The 15,944-nt window shown below is 44.5% G+C and overlaps 1 pseudogene; it reads right to left on the minus strand.

Moving 5' to 3' along the window:
• Nucleotides 1–8,646: 8,646 nt before the first annotated feature.
• On the minus strand, nt 8,647–9,165 carry LOC102754606 (annotated as a pseudogene).
• Between the last annotated feature and the right edge of the window lie 6,779 nt (nt 9,166–15,944).

Below are 15,944 nucleotides of genomic sequence, written 5' to 3' on the forward strand. Positions count from 1 at the left end.
GCAGGGATTTTTATTATTATTATTATTCTTTATTGTTTAAAGTATTACATATGTCTCCTTTTTCCCCCATCGACCCTTCCCCAGACACTCACACCCTCCAGCACATGCCCCCACCAGCCCCAGTGTCTGTGTCCATTGGTTATGCTTACATGCATGCATACAAGTCCTTTGGTTGATCTCTTCCTGCCCCCCCACCCCCACCCAGGGCAGGGATTTTTATCTCTTTTGTCCACGCTCTATCTCCAATGCCTAGAGCAGTGTCTAGCACATAGTATGAGTACAGGGAACATTATAGAGCATGGACTTCTCTGAACATCTGTTTTCTCATCAGCAAAAGGGGAATGATGTTACTCCCATAAGGTTAATGTGAGGATTAAAGGAATGAATTTAATGTTGTGGGTTGTGTCCAGCCCTTAGTGGGGGAACTGGTACCACTCACTGTTACAGTTTTCATGTGGTGAGGCTTAATCCTCAACAGGCCCCCATTACCTCCCTATAGCACTTTGGTCCACATTAAGAACAACTTCCATGGGTTCTTACCCTGCCTCCCTGACCCCTGAGCCCAAGAACTTACCCACGTCCTACTTCTGCAAAACCACTGGATATTACAGACAATGGAATCAGAGATTCAGTCCACAGAGGCCTTTTCCTGTCTCTAAATATTTGTTAGGAGTAGATGAACTCATTCATTCATTGGCAAACAAGGTCCCCAAAAGTGAAAAGGCGATTTGAAGAGGCAGGAAATGTTTAAGCTGTAAAAGGGAAGAATAGGCATTTCTTGTATCCTTAATGTGTGCCAGGTGGCATGTTAGGCGCCTGACGTGTCTTATGTTGCTTCATCCTTGTGTTCATCTTTCAAGGAAGGAATCTAAGAATGAAGAAATTGAGGCCAAAATGTCAGGACACCAGCCTGAGACTTCAGGGCAGGAGTTGAACCCTGAGCTGATCCAGCCCTAAACCTTGTGTTCCTGCTGTCCCAACCCACCTTCTTTGGAAATGCACTTGGTAGAAGACCTCTCTGCCAAGCTGGGAGTTTGGATATAGTCTGTAGGCAATTCTAAAAATTAAAAAAAAAAAAAGCAGCTGAGCATGAATATATGGGAAGTACTAAGGAAGGAGGAATTGTTTCTGCCTGAGATAAATCAGAAAGCAGCAGAGGGGAGGTGGGCCTGCTACTGGGACTTGTATTTCTGGTTCATCAACAACGTTGCAGAAGTTATCACTGGCTTTTATTTCCAACACATGACAGTGAACGGCACTTTCTATTCACATGGTCGTCTGGTCATATTTTCAACAGGTCATTCCTTTGGGATGTTATTTTTATTTGGAGCCTTTTGCATCATGTCATGGCCAGAATTTAGCATGTTCTGACAACAACCACTTTCTGAATGGCTGGACTCCCCAGCACTATGAACCTTTAATACAGTAGTTTGGAGTCTGCTTGAAACAGCTCTTCATGACTTGGTTCAGTGACTTCCTATAGATACCCTGAAATTCACCAATACCACAGAAACCAATAAATGCTACAAACCAAGACACACACCCCCACGACCCCAGAGAGCCTGTTGTTAAACATTGCTCAACACACAACTAGCTTACCTATACATAGTGAAAGAGCAGAAAGAACCCTGGATAGACGTCAGAAAACTGGTGTTGTTGCTAATTCACCATAAGCCTTAGACAAGTTATTTCACTTCTCTGGGCCTCACTTTCCTTAGCAATTAAATGTAGGGAGATTGACTAGATTCAAAAACCAGGATCACTAAGTCCTGAGTTATTTCCCAAAAAGAAAAACAGCTTGGAAATTCTTCAAGCAGTTTTCAATATTAAAAGAAAAAGAAAACAAAAATAATAATAGAATAAAAAGAAAACCAGGCATAACCCCCCCTGATAAGCTCAAATAAATTAACATAAATAAATTGTGTTTGGTGGTTAAAAATCTTTCCAAATCAAACATCTGAAACCCAAAGGGAATGAGAATAAAAGCAGTCAGACCTCTGTCCCCTTCAGTCTAATGGAATGAGCACCTGAAATGGAGCGGTCACTGCTGGCCACTGATGCTATCATGCTGAAGAAGGCATGGCCCCTGCCTGGGGAGCTTACGGACAAGGGAGGCAGACAGACAAGCTGGCAAGCATTGTAAAGAAATGGGATCTATGTTCTGATGGGATAAGATCCATGTGTGTGCTCTTAAGAGAGCACTATGAATGTTGGGAGAGTTGAGGATGGCTTCTTGGGAACAGAGACGTCTAATGGGGATTACAGCCCAGAGTTCAGAGATGTTAGGAACATTGAGGACCTGCAGACATGGGGAGTAGCTGAAAAGCATGGCACAAGTCGATGCTGGAAAGGCCCATAGGAAGGGCCTTCTGTATCAGGTAAGGAAGTTGAGGATTTATCTTTAGAGAACTGGGAAGTGTAAACAGGGGAGTAATCTGAGCTTTAGAAAGCTCCTTCAGGACTGTTACATGGAGAACAAATGTCGAGGAAGCAACACTAGAAGCTGGGAAAGCAGTTCAGAGGCTCTTGCGGCAAACAAGTCCGGTGGCCTGGGGTAGAGCGTGAGTGGATGAAGGCATGACCTGTATTGGCTCCTGGGGCTGCCATAGCAAAGTCCCGCACACCTGGTGGCTTAAATAACAGGTGTATTCCCTCACAGTTCTGGAGGCTGGAAGTCCAAACTCAAGGTGCGGTGGGGCCATGCTGCCTCTGAGACTTGGGTAGAATCATCCGTCCTTCTCCCTAGCTTCTCTGGCAGTGCCCATCAGTGCTTGGTGTTCCTTGGCTTGCAGCTGCCATTACTCCAGTTTCTGCCTTGTCATCACATGGTGTTCTCCCTGTGTGTCTCTCTTCACATCACAGTTGTAGTTGTTAGAAACAAGGTGATCCCCAAATTCAGGGGTCCCCGTAGAACACAAAACATACTCGGGAGCCAGGCAGCAAGGCAAATATCTTTACTTCTACGTAGAAGGGTGTGCACATGGTCTGGAAGTACCGTGCACACCATGCAGGCGGTCTGCTCCGCTTTATAACCCCTCCTGCACGTGACCTGTCCCTTGCTCTTGATTGGAGCTCAGGCACACAGTCTTTCGTGATTGGCTAATTCAAAGGGAGGGGTTGGCCTTTGCTGTTCCAAGATGGCGACCCCCAGGGCAGCTGCAAGCCATTCGGCCAACATGGAGGCTGCCAAGTCACACAGTCCAAAACGGCGGTTGTCTAAAGTCTAAACCAGCCGTGGGCAAACTACGGCCGGCGGGCCAGATCCGGCCCGTTTGAAATGAATAAAACTAAAAAAAAAAAAAAAGACCGTACCCTTTTATGTAATGATGTTTACTTTGAATTTATATTAGTTCACACAAACACTCCATCCATGCTTTTGTTCCGGCTCTCCGGTCCAGTTTAAGAACCCATTGTGGCCCTCGAGTCAAAAAGTTTGCCCACCCCTGGTCTAAATCGTTCTTTGACGGAAAAGATGGCTTGTTTCTTCTCACATAGTGGATTAAGGACACCCCACCACCGCCCTACGCTTGCATGATTGTATTGTAACTCATGTCAACATAAGAAACATTTACACCTGTAGAGAATTTTTGTGAGTTTATTTGAGCCAAACTGATGACAATTGCAGGGAAACGAAATCTCAACGGACTTAGGAAATGCTCCAGAGAATGGCAGTTTGGCATCTATTTTATAGAGTCCAATCAAAAGAGAAGATGTAAGTGGGTTACAAGAAATCCACTGGTGGTAGATTAGGGAGGCGGGAGAAAGCAAAGCAGGGAAACCCCTGGGATTGGATAAAAAGGAAAATGAAACACATGGGCTTCTTTTATGTAGGTGGGTACAGGATAGCCAACAGTCAACAATTGAAATGATAATAATAACAATGAGAGGATTTGGTCTCCAGCCTGGGGCATGGGTTGTGCCCTGAAGGGTCTGGAAAAAAGGAAGTTACCCTGATATTCCAAAGGTATGTTATGTACATGCAAAAAGACAATAGGCTCAATGAAGGTGAAAGTTGACCTTTGTCAGGGAAGATTCTAGCCAGCCTAGACATGCCTACCCACCATAAACTGCTTTCAGTTAAAACGTTTTCATTTCAGACCATCCTATGTGGTTACTTTAGGTCTCTGAGCTTGTCAGGGTTAGTATGTTGCCCCTTTTCATCCACAAAGGTGATGAGTTCTGTTTTGGGTGTATATCAGCTGCCTTTGGACTGCACTGAACCAAAAACCTGGGGACTTTGACAACCCAGTTCTTCAAGATCTTGACTGCCTTTAGTACCATGAGTAACCCTCACCTAAAGACCTTGTCCAGACACAGCCGGACAGTGACTATGTGCCACCCCAAAATATGCCACTTTGGCATGTTAACGTAAAAAAAAAAAACCCATTGAAACCTGTAAAGCATTTTTGTGAGTTTATTTGAGCCAAACTGTTGACAATTGCCAGGAAGCAGAACCTCAATGGATTGAGATAAAGCTCTGGAGAATTGGTGGGTTACATCTGTATTTATACACTGCAATCGAAGGAAGGGACGAAGGGGGGTTACATGAAATCCATTGGTGATAGACCAGAGAGGCGGGAGAAAGCAAAGCAGGGAAACCCCTGGGATTGGAGAAAAAGTAAAATGATAGACACATACTGTTACTTAGGTGGGTGCAGGAACAATTAACATAACAATGAAGGAATTTGGTATTGGCGCCCAGGCACATTAGGTTGTGCCCCAAGGGGTCCAGAAAAAGGAAAATTACAAGTTACCCAGACATGTTATTATAGATGCAAAAAGCCAGATAGGCTCAGTTAAGGTAAAGCTTGACCTTGTCTGGGAAGATACCGGCCTAGGATGTAGGTACTCACCATAACTGCTTTTAGTTAAAGTTTAATTTCAGACCATCCTTTGTGGTTACTTTAGGTCTCTGAGTTTTCAAGACCACCATGCAGGCCTTCCCTGAGCTTGTCAGGTTAGCATATGGCTCCTTTTGTCCACAGGCATAAGGATTATTTTGAGTTAAAGACACTTGAAGAACAGTAGGTATAAGAAGGACATTCTGGCCCTAGTCGATTTGGCTCAGTGGATAGAATGTCAGTCTGTGGACTGAAAGGTCCCGGGTTCGATTCCAGTCAAGGGCACATCCCTGGGTTGCGGGATTGATCCCCAATAGGTTGTGTGCAGGAGTTAGCCAATCAATGATCCTCTCTCGTTATTGATATTTCTATCTCTCTCTCCCTATCCCTGCCTCTCTGAAATCAATAAAAATATGTTGTTGTTTTTTTAAAAAAAGGACATTCCGACCTCCCTCCCCTTTTTCCTCCTGAAAACAAGAGATAAAATTCCCATGTGAAAGACACCCTCCCATACCAGAAACTTTATCACCAGAGAGGTGGGGGCAGCTGCCTCCTGCACATCTCCTATTGGGGATGTGCCCGCAACCCAGGTATGTGCCCTTGACCGGAATCGAACCTGGGACCCTTCAGTCCGCAAGCCGACGCTCTATCCACTGAGCCAAACCGGTTTCGGCAAGACATGCTTTTTTAACCTCTGTATTCTGCTAATCCTCTTCTCACTTAGTTTAAAGGTCTTACTCTTGAGACAATCCAGTATCAGAGGTGTGGGGAGGCTGGAGTAGGAAAGGAAACTCCCTTAATGCCCTCTTTGCTGGTAGACTTCCTTCCGTAGATAATTCTTAGGGGAAACCCTTTCACAAGGCCTAACCCTCTTTTGGAGGACTTTGCTAAAAGAGGCAAGAAATCGGTGGTACACAGCAACCTTCTAAAGTTTTTCTTCCATTTCCTCTAGTTTTAATTGGCATGACTCTGTCCCAATGTAGAACAGGAAATAGTTTGACTAAATGCCACTGCATAGGGCAATAGGGCAAACGAGAGGTGTTTGGCAAAGAGGTGTTGAAGACATTCAGTCACTACCGGGTAGGAAAGGAATTAGAATAGAGAAAGTGAAAAAGAAAAGGGGACCGCAGAGGGGCCACGGGGCTGACAGTTCCAATAAATTTGAAGAATGGTTGTAGTGGGAGCAACTGGGTGGGAAAAGGTGGAAGGATGGGAGGATGTGATCACAGTGGGATGTTTGAATTCAAGATTTAAGAAATGAGGGAGTCCTAGGTGATGCAATGTCCAGGGGGTGGCCATGGCAGTGAGTACCGTAGGTGGAGCAGAGTTGAAGGTCCCTGGAGTTGAGGTCAAAGAGCTAACAAGATGCTCTCACCTAATTAAATGAAGAGATATCCCATGTTCATGGGTTGGAATCCTCAATATTGTTGAGATACTTTAGTTATCTTAAAACTACAAATGTCCATCATCAGTAATTCATTGTTTAAAATGTTGGTTTACATTTTATATTATTCATATCTAAAAATATAAGCACTTATTGGGACACTCTATGTTGTTGAATTTGTTTAATTTCAGGGTGGGCTTGACAAAAAAATAATTTCTGAACCTGTAAAGAAGGTTATGAGACCCTGGATTGTGGGTTTTTTATGGGGAATATTTCAGCAGTAAGCAAATCTCTTGGACTCCTCTTTAGCTATATCAATCTGAGATTAAGTCTCAGCTTCAGAGGTAGCAACATCAAGAAGGGTCAATTAAATGGTTCCTAGGGCAAGAAATCTTCAAATTCAACACCTGTAAAGTGAAATTAATTCCTGTGTTCCTGGATGATAGAGCTGTATTACAGATAAGATTTGATCTTTACATTACTGGAAAGTTAACTGTTTACTAGTACAAGCAAGTCATTAACAGTTCTCATGCCCTGGTGAAACCAAACAACCAATAAGTCCCAGTTGCCTGACACTACTTGAGCCAATTAGGCAGAGACAGGGTTGAATCATATATGAGCATTTATTCCAATAACTAGAGGCCGAGTGCATGAATTTCATGCATGGATAGGGTCCCTAGGCCTGGCCGGTGATCAGGGTCTATCGAGCTCAATAATAGTCTCAGTGATCCTAATCTTGTTTTAAGTCACCAAATCAAGATTCAACCTGGGCAGCTGGCAACCGCAATCTGAGGCTTGCCTGCCCCTCAGGACAGCCCTGGGTGGCTGGGGAGCTGAGGGCAGGTCAGGCCACACCATGTGCCTGCCACCTCCCTCCTTCCCCCTGGCTGGGTTGAAAGGACTGTGGGACTCTGGCGGGGCTAAAGGGACTGGGCACCACCATCTTGTGGCTATGGGCACCGCCATCTTTGTGATTGTGTGATGGTCAATTTGCATATTCTGTCTTTATTAGATAGGATTATATATATAGATGCTGGCAGTATGGGAGAGGAGAAGGTCATCCACAAAAATCTGTTCTTCAACCCCTATAAACTAGCTGCTTATATGGGGTAGGGCAAAGATTACATGGGGAAGTAGGCAAAAGGAATAAGAATGGGTTTAATGGTTAGAGATTACAGGCAATGTGGGCTGGGACAGAACTCCATTGTTTGGGCAACAAGGTCGTTAATCTTTCCATGATAATAGTTCTCAGATGAGAATGGACCACATTCCAAGGTTGACTCCCAGGTCCCGGGGGCAGGGACTTACAACTCCCAGCCAGGTTAGAGTGTGCTTTCTTTAATCAGAACAAAACAATCATTGTTAACAGAGCATGGTTAATATTTCTTATAACTAATAGCTAGTCCCCAATATTCTATTTTTGCCCCTTACACTGGGGCACCCCAATTTTAAAAGTCAAGTTGAAGAGGGGGAGCCAGCCAGCAAGGGAGACTGAGAAGGAATGTCCAGTAGGGTGGGAGGAATGTTCAGTGTTATCCTTCCTAGAAGCCAAGTGAGGCAAGTATACTAGGTACAATATTTTTTAAAATATATTTTGTATTGATTTCAGGGAGGAAGGGAGAGGGAGAGAGATAGAAACATCAATGATGATAAAGAATCATTGATCAGCTGCCTCCTGCACACCCCACACTGGGGATCCAGCCCACAACAAGGACATGTGTCCTGACCTCCTGGTTCATAGGTCAAGGCTCAACCACTAAGCCAAGCTGGTCAGGCCTAGGTACTATATTAATCAGGATCTAATCAAGGAAAAGAAAACCAGTCTAGGTATTTCTTTCTTTTCTTTTCTCTCCTTTCTTTCTTCCTTTCTTTCTTTCTTTTTTTTTGAGAAACAATGTTTTTAACTTTGAGTTCTTTCAAATCACAAATTCAGAGACGTGTAAACATGCAGTTCAATCCCACCCCCCAATCCCCACAGGGGGAAGGGGAGGAAAGAGGATTCATTCTGATATTTATGATTCCAAAAAAGCTGTAATATTGTGCTTGGAACATACAAACCAGCTATTAACTTCTTGCTACTCTAACAAATGCTAACAGATCAGTCCAGGTTACTGTGACCTCTGATAGATCAAGGAAACAAGTTATTTTCTCCTCTTGTGATTATAGCACATTGCCAGACACATTTGCCTTTTAACAAATGCCCTGGTACTCTGAGTTTCCCTTCCAATTCATGTAATTTCAACAGCCTGTCAAAAAAGAGCCAAGAAACAAATACTGAATTGCATTCTGTTGGGTCTTTCAAACCCTCAAACTCCAGACTGTAAAAACATCTTATGTGTCTCCCACCCTGACCACCCGGCTTCTTTTCCATACACCACAGACCACCCATAGATACAAAGCCCAGGGTGACGCTGACCTGGTCTATTTGGAGCCAGTGGACAGGAGGGCAATGAGACCGAGAAAGCACTTATGGACAGAATATAGTTCACTGTGGGGTAGAAATTCTCCAATATAAAGAAGGATGCAACAATGACCAAGACCAGGAATAGGGTGCTGTTATAGAAGATGGAAAATCTTGTAGCTTCGTAATCAGCAACTTCCTTCTTCTTCCACATGATTCTTCTTTTTCCTTCTGAGACATCTTTCTATTATCATCTTCAGAAAGTTTTCGAGTCACTTCCTTGGAAACAGCATCTTCCCTCTTCTGTGCTACTTTGTGCTTGAGAACAGATTTCACATTTTTGTAGGCAAAGGCTACCCAATAAGTGCTTACAACGGTCATCACGCTCTACAGAACAGCAGGCTGGATAAGATCCAGATGCCACACTCGCCGGTGTAACCAGATGGGGATGGCGAACATGATGGAGGCGTTCCCAAAGAGGAGGGCGGAGGACTTGGCCAAGAGGTTGCGACTGAAATCCTGAAGGAGCAGAGCAGGTCCTCCCCAGTCTATAGTTATTTCAAATAGAACAAAGTAATGAAGGAACTGGCTACCAGAGTGTTAGAAGCGCAGGTCCTGAGTCCTTTCCCTGCCACGGGATGTTGCGGAACAGGAGGAACAAGGAGGGGAGGAGAAGGGAGACTACTCAAAGATGATGAACTTCAGGAAACCATCCCACCCTGGGCTAAAGGAGCAAAAATGTTACCCAAAGCTCAGAGGCACGGAGTCCCTGAGGCTCCTGTTGGCCGTTGGAGCCCAGTTGTCTGAGCAGGAACCCAGGAGCCTGCCCTTTGCAGGTCATTGCTTCTGTACCTGAAGCCACTATCCATACCCATTGCTGTCATTGTCACTAGAGCCAATACTGTCACCACCACCAATGCTGTCATCACCGCTTGCTCCTGCCACTGCTGCAGAAGATGCCCTCAGAATCCAGAGGCAGGAAGGGAGTTTACTCTCTCCACCTTCTACTGTCTTTCATTGACAAAACCTACGCAGAAACCAACTAGTATGAGAGCCTGGAAAATATAATTTGAGCCTTAGCCCAGCCCTTTAGGGCAGATAAGGGCTGATATCAATAGGCACATGACTAGGACAGTCTACCTCTTTGGTTACTCAGCATCCTTTCTCATTCTGCTAACTATATTTAACTTTCGTACAACCATTATAACAACTTCATGCTTTCCTTCCTCAGAACATGCAGTAATCCTTCCCGCTAGGACTCACTCCCCTCCCGCCCCCCTCAAAAAAGTGAAATATGAAATCCATCTATATATTCATCTCTGGGTGATGTTAAACCCTCTTTTAGCCCAATCACAATTCCATCTAAATAGTTTATACCTCAGAGACTAAATTGAAGTTAGTTAGCCATATCGCCTTCATCTTATATTGTTCTTGTTTATAAACATTTCATAGCTCTTTATCTTCAGAGTAAAGTCAAAACCCCATTGTTTGGAGTATAAGGACCTCCAAACTAGACCTAACTTCCTTTCACAACTTCTCACGACTCTAACTAGCTGGCTCCATATTTTATTTCCCAAACATAACTTGTACATTGTCCCCCTAAGCTTTTGAGCTTATCATTCCCCCACCCAACATGCATTCCCTGTTTCTTTTTCTTTTCTGCCTTCTCTCCTCCAAGCCTGCCCAATTTTCAGGGCATGGCTCAGTTTCAATTCTTCCACACAGCCCTCTCCCAAAGGCACCAGACCTCAGGACTCTTTCCACTATCTGAACTCCTCTAGTCTATGCCACTGACAGAGACCAGCTACCCTTCCTGCCCCCTCCTCCCGCCCCCGCTAGTGGCATATAGCCTCCCACATATCCACTTACTGGCTGATACCTGACTATGGAAGACAGGGAAAATGAATTGGCAATGCATAGCTGGCTATTAATTTGAAACCCAAAGCACTTAATGCCCAATATCAGCTTCCTGTAGCCTCCCATAGGCCCCACTATGTCTCTGCCTATTTGCTTCTGAATTATACTTTGAAGTTTGTCAATTCTCCCTAGCAAACTTTAAAGGAGTTCAGTCGGCCTCTAGAGACACTGTTCTCAGATTACTGCCTAGCAACCTGTCTGATGGTATTAGGAAGCCTCCGAGCTAGCCAGCTAATATCAAGTCAAAGGCAGAAGCAAACAAAATGCATTCAAAGGCATGTTGCTCAACAGGAATTGCTCGCCCTGAGAGAAAACTTGCAGGATACTGAAGTGCAAAGACCCTGAACTAAACAACCTTTGCTTAGCCATTCTGAGTCTATTCCTGGCCAGGATAAGAAGAAGCAAAGCCCCTATAAATCTTCCTTCCTACGGGGGTTTTAAGATATGGTTCAGAATGCCAACTCCTACCAACAAAGATAATTGTTCATGAGCACGAAAGGCAATTAGCAAAGAGCCTAGCAACATGGTGCTTGTCCCAGTTCTGCGCTGGATGAAGTATGTCCCTTTCCCTCTTTGGATCTCAAGCTCCTCATCTGAAAAATGAGCAAGTTTAAACTACATAATCTCCAGGGGCACTTCCCATCGTAAAATCTGAAGACATCTTTCACTGTTTTCTGTTCTTGCTACTAAACATCTGATTATGCATTGAAGACTATTAATCATATGTTATCCTCAGGGCCACCACATACGACTATTTGGGTTGTACAAAGAGCAAACCCAGAGGGCGCCATTTGCATGGTAGTCTGTGTAAATGATACCCTCATGTTTGGTGGTGCACAACTTGGACATCCATATATAGCAGTGGTTCTCAACCTTCCTAATGCCGCGACTCTTTAATACATTTCCTCAGGTTGTGGTGACCCCCAACCATAAAATTATTTTTGTTGCTACTTCATAACTGTAATTTTGCTACTGTAAACAATATGTAATTATACATGTGTTTTCCGATGGTCTTAGGCAACCCCTGTGAAAGGGTCATTCGACCCCCAAAGGGGTCGCGACCCACAGGTTGAGAACTGCTGATATGTAGCATCCTTGACTATTCTCTTCAATTTTGTAAATATTTAAGGTTTGTGGGGGGTTTTTTACATTTTATTTTCTTAATACCCATTGTTTCCTGGTCTTGGGTGTCTACCAAAAGAGATGAAACTATATTAATATTTGATACTGAGCAAAGTACTCTTTTATTGATGAACTCTAGTGGACATGAAATGAGTTTGATAACATTAATACAATCTATTTATTGATCACCATGTGCAAAACACTACATTTAATCCTTATGAAATTCCATGAGGTAGAAATCATTATCCTTATCTTTAGGTGAGAAAGTTGAGGCTCAGGGAAACTAAGGAACACGGGATTCATAGCCATAGCTAGAAAGTGGTTGAGATGAGGATTCATACGTACCTCTGACTCCAAAGCTCATTCTCTTTCCAGTCCACTGTCTATCAGAACACTTTCTATATGCTCCGTAATCTCTCTCCGGTTTGACACTCTTGTGAAATCATTGAACAAATGCAAATAGTTAGAACATTCAAGTGACTGGAGCAGACATAGTGTAGCATAAGCATGCTGGAAGGAAAGACAGCACTCACAAATTTCCATCCTGATGCTGTCACTCACCAGAGATGTGCCTACCTCCCTATGAGCCTTAGTGCTGTCATTGTCAAAGAGGGGTGATGTCTTGGGGCCTTTTTAGGATATTCAAGTACCAGCAAAGAGTTCATTAGTCTTTTTGGCTCAACTAAACTTTTGTACGACTCTTATGGCCACTTCAGCCACCAAGAAGAGTTCCCTGTGTTCCCTGCTTCTTTGTGCCTTCCAAAGGCCATTCCTGTACTCCCCCTCAAGACCCCAGATCTGAGAGCTTATTCCATACTAGAGGCCCAGTGCATGAAATTTGTGCACGGGGCTGGGGGGAACCCCTCAGCACAGCCTGTACCTTCTCTCAATCCAGGACATCCCTCTCACAATCCTGGACCGCTGGCTCCTAACCACTCGCCTGGCTGCTGGCCTGATCGCCCCTAACTGCCTCCCCTGCTGGCCTGGTCGCCCCTAACTGCCCCCTCTGCTGGCCTGGTCACCCCTAATTGCCCCCCCTGCTGGCCTGGTCACCCCTAACTGCCCTCCCACCAGCCTGGTCGCTTCTTACTGCCGCCCCTGCCAGCCTGGTCGCCCCTCACAGTCCCCCCACTGGCCTGCTTGCCCCATGCAGCCTGCTGTTCAGTTGTTTGGTTGTCCCTCACTAACCCCCTGCCGGCCTGGTCGTCGGCAGCCATCTTGTGAGGGTGTGAGGGTTAATTTGCATATTACCTCTTTATTATATAGGATGGGCTATGAGACACTTGCTTATTCATAGCCCTTGTTTCCTTCCCTCTGGTGTCTCCAGGTTGTTGTTTGTTTTTCAATGAGTCATGCATTACATTCCTAAAAAGGATTGACACCAGAGTTGTGGTCAAGCAGCAGATGAAGTGGAAGAATGATGCTGGCTGCTCTTCTATTTCATTTTTTTTAAATATGTTTTTATTGATTTTAGAGAGAAAAAAGGGAGAGGGGGAGAGCTAGCATTTGATAGGGCTGAGATGTGTGAGTTGATCTTAGGCGAAGTAGACCTCGCAGAAGCAGCTGTGCGTGAGAGGGGCTAGTCTCACCCAGGATTGCCTGCCAGCACCAGAGGAATCTCAGCGGTGAGATGCATAGTGCCCTGTCCAGGAATCGAACCAGCAACCTTTCAGTGCTCAACCAATTGAGCCACACTGGTACATTGGCCAGGGCTGCCTTTTCTTTTAAAGACCCTGTCTTAACATCACACAGCAGAACTAGAAGACAATATAATGAGAGATCCAGATCAGGTCTTCCCTCTCAATGCGAATAATGACTTTGATTATGAGAGTAGGAGAAGTGGAGATCTAAATAAAATTAAAATGCGTGGATTATTAACTATTTCAGGTATAGTTAATATCTTCCTCTCAATAACACTTGAATGCAAGATATTTTTTATTTGTTTTCCTGCACCATGTTGAATCTGCTTCTGAGCTCTTACCTATTGAGAAAGATAAAATATAATCTTAGTTATGTGTAGTGACCTGCATCCTTCCCAGAATTGTTCTTGGATATCAGAGCACTTGGGCCATCCCCAAATTTGGGGAAAGGGTCTTTGATTTCAGACTTCCAAGGTTCTCACTAAGATGCTCATTACTCAAAGCTACATGACCCATCAAAAGATGACAGTCGAGCCCTGGCCAGGTAGCTTAGTTGGTTAGAGTATCATCCATGTCTAAGTCTGGAAACCAGGTGTGTGATTAGTGAAGCCTTCATCACAGGCCACACCTTAGCTGCAAGAGAGGCTGTGAAAGCGAGCATCGGGCTCTATAAAATCTATACTATGAGGCAGGCTCTGCCTGTCAATGAGACACATAAAGTGGGTAATTCCCCAAACATAGCATGTAAAGGAAAAATTAACAACAAATGTTTATGCAGTTTTAATCTATGGATCATGGGGAAAGCCCTGTCCTTTCTTAGCCTCAGCTCCCTCAAGTGAAAATAAGGGTAATAGCGTCTACTTCAGAGTGAAAGCCCAGGAGACAACGGTAAAGCCTTTCCACTTTGGAGTGTGACAGCACAGGGAAAGGGGAAACACTCCCAGCAGGGGAATGAAATGGCTGTAAGGAGCATGACCCAAGGTGATTACGTTGTGATCATGAAGGAAAGGACCAAGACTGAAATTCCACTGCAAGTGCAAATGAACCCTAGCTGGGTAGCTCAGTTACTTAGAGCATGGTCCCCAAATGCCAAAGTTTCAGGTTCCATCCCCAATCAGGGCATATACAAGAGTCAACCAATGAATGCTTAAATAAGTGGAACAAAAAATTTCTCTCTCTCTCTCTCTCTCTCTCTTAAAAAAAAAAAAACTCTCTCCTCACCCTCCTTGCCCTAGCTCTATATATATATATATTTTGTAAGTGATGACAGGGATGAATTATACACAGTGTGTGTGCCGGCCTCCGTGGGTAGGCCTGGTCCCCGTACTCTCCATTGAGTTATACCATCACACAGTTAATTATAGGAGGTCTCCACTGTAATTAACAGTAATGAACACAAAGGGTGTGCTGTGTGTGTGTGTCAACAACACACCACCATGTGCTGTTTGGAAAAGAGCTCCAGGGCGCACAAAGCCAGCAGCTTCTCCCCGTGAGGAAATCGGAGCTGGTCTAGTTAAGTGGCCACCCCCAGGAGGTCTGTTAGTCCTGTGTCCCTTCTGGCCTCGGTGATTGGAGTGCCTGGCTCCCAGGAGGACTGCTGGTGTCCGTCTCTCCGAACCTTCTGTTGAAGGGTCCTCTGGAGTTTGGTGGACGTGGGACCTCCTCATGTCTGAGTGCCTGGCCTGGCCTCTAGGCTTGATAAATAATAAATTTTTTTTTAAAGTACAAGTAATCCAGCCTTAGCCATTTGGCTCAGTGGATAGAGCATTGGCCTGTTGACCAAAGGGTCCTGGTTTCGATTCCGGTCAAGGGCACCTACCTCGGTTGCAGGCTTCTCCCCAGCCTGGGCCCTGGTCGGGGCTCCTGCAGTAGGCAATCAATCCATATGTTTCTCTCACATCGATGTTTCTCTCTGTGCCCCGAGTTTGATTCCAGTCAAGGGCACATGCCAGGGTTGCTGGCTCCTTCCCCAGTGTGGGGCATGCAGGTGGCAGCCAATCAATGATTCTTTCTCATCATTGATGTTTCTCTCTCTCCCTCTCCCTTCTTCTCTGAAATAAATAAATATATATTTTAAAAGTGATAATGGTAAAAAATTTTAAAATCAGAGGAAAAAATATCCTCGGGTGAAGATTTAAAATTTTTAAAATAAATAAATAAGCCCTAACCAGTTTGGCTCAGTGGCTAGAACCTTGGCCTGCAGACTGAAGGGTCCCAGGTCCGATTCTGGTCAAGGGCATGTACCTTGGTTGCGGGCACATACCCAGTAGGTGGTGTGCAGGAGGCAGCTGATCAATGCTTCACTCTCATCAATGTTTCTAACTCTATCCCTCTCCCTTCCTCTTCGTAAAAAATCAATAAAATATATTAAAATGAAATAAAATAAGATAAATAAAATACAAGTAATCCAGAAGTCTTTCCTTTCCAACAGTTATTGCTAAGCAAAGAGGATTCTAGAAGGAGTAGAATTTAAATGAAGGAAAAAAAGATGCTCTAAAGTAGGATGCTCTACATATAGAGCTGGGAGAGAAAGAGAAGTTAAAAGGTAGGGCAGCCTTAAAACAGGTTATCTGGCACTAAATCAGGATTGGGTAACAGCTTCAACTTCTCACCAAGGGCTCCAGGTCACCTGATCCTCC

Source organism: Myotis davidii, unplaced genomic scaffold, assembly GCF_000327345.1.
Source record: "Myotis davidii unplaced genomic scaffold, ASM32734v1 scaffold149, whole genome shotgun sequence".
Taxonomy (NCBI): Eukaryota; Metazoa; Chordata; class Mammalia; order Chiroptera; family Vespertilionidae; genus Myotis; species Myotis davidii.